Raw genomic sequence first — 8,434 nt, 5'->3', positions numbered from 1 at the left:
ACGAACTTTATTTACATATATCACTTGTGAAAGATTTATGTCATCCTCTGTAAGTATCTTGTTGATTTATTTGTTAAAGAATTTGTGTGCACCAGTCCATCCTTTTGCCATGACCCTTCCTCCTGACCTCAGCATGACTCAGCGTTGTTTGATAGTTAGACGACAGCCCAAAAGGTCACCTCCCCTGGGAAGTCTTCTCTGAGGCCCAGTCTACAGTAGTCACTCTCTACCCCAGCACCCTCCTGGGGTTTTCTGCGCAGCCCCATGTGGTAAAAGAGATTTGCCATGCTATCATTCCTCACATTAATATATTCTTAAAATTACAAACACAGCGTATTATTTAATAATCAAAGAAGGCCATGTTCTGTTTATTTTAATACACTTTTGTTAGCCTTATTGATAATGGCCATTTGGTTGAGGTAATATTACTCATTAAAGCACTAGTACTGTTTAAACTGCGGTGACAACATCCGTAAAATCCTAAGTGGAGTCCCACTTGTGAAAAATGCAGGTCGTATTAGTGTCAGCATCATGGTTGGCCGTGTGCCCTTTGTGAATGCCACCAGTTTTGTGTGTCCTGTGATCCTGTGTTCGAATCCTGACTTTGCCCTCTTGCAGCTGTGTGACCTCATGCGAGCTATGTAACCTCTCAGGGCCTCAGTTCCACATCTGTGAAAGGGACTCCTAATGCCCACCTCTTAGAGCTGTTGTGTGCGAAGACCAAATGAGTGAAAACCCGTAAGGCCCAGAGCATAGCCCGGCACATGGTAAGTCCAGGAGACACGCTAGCTAGCACTGTCACACCACTGAAGTCTGCACACCCCGAAGGGACCACGAAAGCTGTCTAGACATCGGGCAACTTCCACAGAGCCCCAGGGAACATCGGTTGGCTGCTTTCTCCATGTATGGAAAAGATGGCTGCTCGGCCATGGGCCACTTCCTGGCAGAGCCAGGCTAGGAGCTTCCTCCTCACTCCGCAGCTGCTCTTCTCAGAGAAAGGATCAGAGAGTCACTCATTCCTCCTCCAGCTAAGAAACTCGCCAGGCCAGAGACTCAGTGCTTCTCCTCTTTACATTTTTCCTGTGGGAAGGAATTGACCCAAACAGCACCACAGCCAGCTTCTCATTCACCCTGGGACCCTCTGGAGACTGATATGAGCAGAAAGTAGGAAGCAGTCACTTTGCTTGATTTTTTTTATTGTTATTTTTAAAGATTTTATTTATTTATTTGACAGAGAGAGTACAAGTTGGGGGCAGGGGCAGTGGGAGAGGGAGAAGCAGACTCTCCACTGAGTAAGGAGCCCAATGATGCGAGGCTCGATCCTAGGACCCTGGGATCATGACCTGAGCCAAAGGCAGACACTTAACCAACTGAGCCACCCAGGTTCCCCAGAAGCAGTCACTTTAACAAGATAAAAACTGAGAGGCTGCAACACATTTCTTACAGCTTGGCTCTCCCTGATTGCTGGACCCTTCCCTAAGCATCAGTGGGCTTCCTGTCACAGAGAAAAACACCCGTTTATTAAATTTGTCATGCCCATATTCCCTAAAAAGGAATTCATGCACACACACAAACACACAGAGGAGAAGACACACAGATACTCCCCTGCCTAAAGCCTAAGATATTTATGATCTTAATTTTGGTGCACAGTGGGACAGAGCAGCACAGATTTGAGGGTAACGGAATTGGGTCCCCTCTTCATAGACCAAGAGGTGGTCGACAGAGCGTTGCGAAAAGGAACAGAGACAATCCAGGAGATATCTACAATTTTGTTTCTTTCCTAAATAATGGGATCATAATTAAGGGCAAGTTCGTCTTAAGAAGCAGACTTCATCGCCCACATTGAAAGACCTCCTTTCCATTTGCAAAGTGCAAATATTCCTGTGGCTAAATGATGTGCTCAATTACCTTTGCTCCAAATGGACTGAAACCCTCTCGGGTGTAAGTGAAAAGCAAATTTGGCCCATCATAGCTGACAAGAGTCACGTAAATGACCGTCCCACTAATTGTATACACCTTTCCAGTTCTGATCCCATTGCTATTTTTTATTCTGTAAGAGTGCTGCGTTCCGACTCCTAGGGGGAGGTGTAAAGCCATTTTCCAGCACTGCCTGTTTGGCATGATGGCGTGAAAAACAACCGAAACAGAGCTCTCCAGTGTTTTTGTATCACTTTTGACTTTGTGACAGATACTCTTGAAGGAAGCTGTAGCAATTAATTTAACACCCCTGGATCTGGAGCCAGAGGAATATTAAAGGATCTAGCATGGTGCTGTGTGCATGGCCAGAGCGCCAGAAATCCCTGCAGATGGGCTCCTTTGGACACACAACACACCCACAAGTCTCCGAGCCGCTGGGGGGCACTGCCGTGGTGCTGTCATTGTCTTTGCTGCTGTAAAAGTCTAAATGAAAACTACCCCATTAATATTAATTCCCAGCTAGCATTCTAAATTAATGAGGCAGCTGCGCCGTGTGCAGATTCCTAGCTGTGTGTTAATTATTAATATTTTTAACCTCTTAGATTTAAGGCAGTTGGGGGGAAAATATTTAGCTTCCTGTTTTTCTTCCTGTTTTTCTGTTTAATTAAAATCAATTTCACGTTTATCTGGAATTTCGTTTTTATGCCTCACCTGCTGAGAGCCAAATTAAGAAGAAAAAAAATGATTCAGGATGATGCTTGGCTTGAAGGTAGAGAGCTAAATTAAGACGGAATTTCTTGGCTAATGATCTAACATCCAACTTCACTGATAAAATTAAAGGAATCAAAAGAAAACTTCTCCTGTCTCCAACAGACTGTATCTATGCACCTACCCACATCCCTCTTGTTAACGATGGATATTCAACATCGGGTTATAAACTGTGGCTTATGTTTAATGTGATGACTGATACAGTTGAAAGCTACTATCTGTTTTCCATTTGTTCCATCTGTTCTTTGTTCTCTTTTTCCTCTTCTCCTGTCTGCCTTTGGAGCTCTCGCTGGGGCATTAGCTGTATTTCTCTGTATATTGTTACTGAGCAGCTTCCTTTGGCTCCGCAGGACCCTCTTTAAGTTATTTATCAGTCTGTCTTCTAGTAGATTTCCTGGATGGGACAAGAATTTTGAAACAATGTGCTTTCTCTCCTCACTCCCCGGCTCTATTCTTTTCTTTCTTTTTTTTTTTTTTATAAACATATAATATATTTTTATCCCCAGGGGTACAGGTCTGTGAATCGCCAGGTTTACACACTTCACAGTACTCACCATAGCACATACAATCCCCAATGTCCATAACCCCACCCCCTTCTCCCAACCCCCCTCCCCCCAGCAACCCTCAGTTTGTTTTGTGAGATTAAGAGTCACTTATGGTTTGTCTCCCTCCTGATCCCATCTTGTTTCATTTATTCTTCTCCTACCCCCTTAACCCCCCATGTTGCATCTCCACTTCCTCATATCAGGGAGATCATATGACAGTTGTCTTTCTCCGCTTGACTTATTTCGCTAAGCATCCCAGGCTCTATTCTATTGTCATAAATTTTACTTCTATTATTGTCTTAAACACCATACTGCATTGTTAGTATTTTTGCTTTCAACAAGAAATTAAGATCATAAAAAAAGTATTTTTATGCACATAGTTACCATACCCAGGGCTCTTGTTTCCGGTGTAGAACTTCAAGCCATATGATACACACATAACTAAATCCAAAATGAATTGCAGACCTAAATGCAGAATCCAACTCTGTAAAACTTCTAGAAGAAACATTAAGTGAAAATCTTTATGGTTCCTGGATGGCTCAGTCATTGAAGCATCTGCCTTCGGCTAAGGTCATGATCCCAGGATCCTGGGATCGAGTCCCGCATCAGGCTCCCTGATGGGCAGGAAGCCTGCTTCTCCCTCTCCCTCTCTCCCTATTGTGTTCCCTCTCTCACTGTGTCTCTCTCTGTCAAAAAAAAAAAAAAAAAAAAAAAAAAAAAAAATCTTGAAAAAAAAGAAAGAAAATCTTTATGAACTTGGTTAGGGAAAGATTTCTCAGAGATGACCAAAGCCATGAGCCATGAAAGAAAAAATTGAACTTCATCAAAATGAAGAACTTCTATTCTTTCTACTCTGGAAGACACTATTAATAAAATGAAAAAACAAGCCACAGTCCAGGAGAAAGTATTTGCAAATCTCCTACCTGAACATGGAACATATAATATAGAATATAATATATAAAAATATAATATAAATTATATTTATAATTATATATGTATTATAAATAGTTAACATACATGTTATAACTAAAAATTAGGTCTATAATTATAATTGTAAATATTTAACACACATAAATATATTATAAATAGAAATTATATGTAAAATATATAAATATCAATATAAAAATTATATATAAAATGTATAAATACAATAAAAATAAACAGACACAACATTTGAATGTAGAACATATAAAAACTGTAATAACTTTAATATGAAAACAAGTCTAATAAACCAAATGGGGATAAGATTTGAATAGATACTTACTAAAGAAGATACATGGTTGGCAAAGGAGTTCATTAACAATGAGTACATTAACAAAGGCTTAGCATCGCTAGTCATTAGGGAAATACAAATTAAAACCACAATGAGATACTGCTACAAACACACGGGAAATGTCACTGATGTGGGAAGCAAAGACAGAAGAAAAATTATTAAATTTCTTTACAACTTACAGTCCGTTGACAAGTCCTTGAAAGAGGCAGAGTGGCATTCCCGGAGGAACTCAATTGCCCGGCTGCGGACACTGTCAAAGGCAAAAGGCAATCTTAGTCTGACCCCCAGGATCCTGTAAATCTAATTTTACATATAAAAATTCCTTAGAAACTTCTTTTATCACGACGCCCTCCCAAGATACATGTTGGCAATCATGTATCTTGCCTCCGAGTGTATGACTCATGGATCTACACCTGAAGGGCCTCGTTGAGTAAGGGACAGGCAGGGCTAGGTAGGGAGACATAGGTAGGAGGCTACCTGATCATGCTCACAGAAATCCCAGAAATGCTGAGGTGCAATGAAACAGACCACCCTGCCCTGGGGGTCAGAAATAAGGTCTGTTAATGGCAGTCACATTGAGATCACCAAAGAATAACCAGACCCCAAAGAAGTAGTAAGGCATTAAAGATGTTATCACCAGTCCTTCTTCAAACCAAGACATCATAAGAATGGTAAGGTCGCAAGCTCCCAGTCAGTTCTTTTTTTTTTTAATTAAAGACTTTATTTATGTATTCAAGAGAGAGAATGAGGGAGAGGCAGCCTCCCCGCCAAGGAGGGAACCTGATGCTGGGCTCAGTTCCAAGACCTTGAGATCTTGACCTGAGCCGAAGGCAGACGCTTAACTGGCTGAGCCACCCAGGTGCCCCTCTGTGGTCAGTTCTAAATAAAAGATGGTCCGTGCAGGCCCATGTTGGCAACCCGTTCGGGATCCCTCTCGCTCCTGAGAGGATACACAAGGATACACACCCGCCTGGGGCTTTTGGCCTAGAGGTCACTGGAAGCACTCGCCCTGAAGAGAGGGTGTCTGCCACCTGGCCTGACCCGGCCCTCCGCTGACTGCCTGCTCACCACTGGGCTGAGGGAAGGGATTGGAAAGGAATAAGAGATTGGAGTCCCAGCCTCTAAGGGAGTCTGGGATGGTCTTGGGACTGGGACCCAGACTCAGGACACAGTGGCTCCTGCCTGTGATGGGGTAACCTCCCAGCTGCCCCATCATTCCCCCACCAGTGCCTTTTGCAGAGAGATATTCTGTGTACACAAAAGCCATTCCGAGCCTGGGACGTGCCCCTGTGGGGATCCTGACCCCAGACAACAACTGCCAGGCCTCCTAGAGGCCCCTAAGCCTCCCTCAGAGGCCTCTTCTGAAGCTGGAGTTCCCTGGGGTCCCTGGCAAGAGAAAGAGGAGGAACCTTTCTGGTCATTTCTCCCCTCAGCTCCACCACCTGGGGCGTCAGTTTTTCTCTTCATCCTCTCTCCTCCTTCCTCTCAGATAAAGAAAAAGCCTGTGAGCACACAGGCAGAAAAAAAAATTTTTTTAAAAGGCAGACACCTTTGGCAGGGTGGGTGACACTCTCTCTTCAGGGCGAGTGCTTCCAGTGACCTCTAGGCCAAAAGCCCCAGGCGGTTGTATATCCTGTATCCTTGGTTCATAAAACTCTCTCACTTTACTCACGCCCCTTTGTCCTCGAGGTTCATTCTTCCTCTCGGTGAGACAGGAATCTCGTCTCCTGCTTCAACACTACTTACGAAATAGACTGGCCCGATCAAGTGTTGGCAAAGACGTAGAGAGACTGACACACACACTCACTGCTGGTGAGAATGAAAAATGGCTCAACCATGAGGGAACATCAGTTTGGCAATTGCTTAAAAAGGTAACATCTGCCTACCATATGCTCCAGCTACCCAACTTCTAGGTATTTTCCCTAAGACAAATGAAAGCATATATCTATACGAAGATTTTCCATGAATGTTCCTCGCAGCTTTATCTGCAATAGGCAAAAACTAGAAGCAAGGCAAATCCCCATCAACAAAGGGGTGAGTAGACAAACTGGTACATTCGTACAATGACCCACTGGTCAACAGTGAAAATCAGTGAGCTGCTGGTACAGAAAACAACATGAACTATTCTCAAAATAATTCTGCTGAGTAAAAAATAAATAAATACAAAAAATAATAATAATTCTGCTGAGTGAAAAAAGACAGGCAAAAGTGTGCATACTAAACAAGTCCATTTATATAAAATTCTAGGAAATGCAAGCCTCTGTAGTGACAGAAAGCACCTCAGTGACTGTGTTGGGGCCAGGAGAGGGTCGTGGTTTGGGGAAATGCAGGAAGGGGGAATAATAGTAGAGCACAGGAAACCGTTCACGGGTAATAGCGTGCTCATTATCTTGATGATGACAATCGTTTCACATGTCAAAGCTCGTCCAATTATACCTTTTAATTAGATGTACTTTATGGACCCAATTATACCTCAATAAGTTTGTTAAAATAGGCAGAGCTCTCTGCTTTTCTGTAGCTTACTTGCAAAGGGGTACAATAAAAGATATTTTATTAAGTTGAACCATAGGTTTTGCTCTGTAGGCAAAAAACAAAAGATATCGTCCATTTCATGGGACGAGACCTAATATGTGTCACTGCCACAGTAGAAACTGGTAAGGGCTATGGGGAAATGATAAGAAAAACGGGGTGAAACCATCAGAATTTCCAGGCAGAGGCAGTTTGCAAATTGTGAAGAGGGTGTAGTGTGGACAGCATAGATTTCTTTGAGACAGTGACGTGAAGCAAATTCAAAAGGAGTGAGGGAGTGGGCCATGTGGCTCTGTGCGGGATGGGGAGAGAGAACCTTCCAGGCAGAGAAAAGAGCAGGGTTAAGGTCCTAAGAAGCGGGTGTGCCTCGCCTGATGAAGGAATGGTAAGAGGTCCAGTGTGGGCAGAAGCTGAAAATAATTTTTTGAAAAAGATGTTAAGGAGTTCACAGAACAGAAGGCAGGAAACAAGCCTTTGAAAAGGCAGAGAAACATGCCAGGATAAACAGCAAAAACCGCAGACAAAGTCAGGCTGGAGAGACCCCCATCCTGGCTGCACACAGGTCTTGACCGGGTCCCCTTTCCTCCCTGCCCTGCACTCCGGACAGGGCCACCCACACCTCTATGACGAGCTTCGAGGAGATCTCTGCTCTGATTCACAGTCTTCCATTTCAGCTCCAGATTCACTCTTTCATGGGTAGGTCTGCTCCACCAAGTTTCGGATGTGTCCCCAGTCCACCATGCCAGGGAAGGGAAAAAAACAAGCATCTCAAATTTTCAGCTTTTGCAGCAAGAACTAAGCTCCGCCTTCCCTTCACTCCTGCTCTTTTGGAGTCCTTCCTTGTGCATGAGAGAGGAGAGAAAAGGAGGTCCAGGAACAAGAATAAATAACCCCCAATTCCCATCTCCAGTGGAGGGCCAGGGGAACGAAGTCATCTAGAATTTACCTACCAAAGCGCCACCAGCCGTGGCGGGCAAAACAAGACAGACCTTCATAGACCAGTGCAGGAAGCAAGAGAAAATAAAACGCAAACTCTCAGATAGGAATATAAAATGGACTTTAGTCTCCATTGGGTCTGCAAACTTGAATCAGCTATGGTGAGCATTCCCGAGAGCTCAAACAGCCTCTTTCTCATTGACATGACAGGGAATGGCTGCATCTCCCGGCCAAGGAAAGCCTGGCCCCTTGCAGCCCCCTGGGCCAGGCAGTCCTTCTCTGTGAGCATCAGAGTGAGGATCACAGATCTGCCAGACTGCAAGCTTCTTAAGAGTCAGGAGGTGTGACGTGGAGGAATGAGAAATGCAAGCCATGAAAGTGATTTTCAAATATTCGACCTCTGTCAGCCTTGAATGCAATGTACTGTTAAGCTCAAAAAGGGGAAAGGGGGGAATCAAAAAAGACA

The sequence above is a fragment of the Mustela nivalis genome (assembly GCF_964662115.1).
Source record: "Mustela nivalis genome assembly, chromosome: 11".
NCBI lineage: Eukaryota > Metazoa > Chordata > Mammalia > Carnivora > Mustelidae > Mustela > Mustela nivalis.
This window is presented reverse-complemented; position numbering follows the sequence as displayed.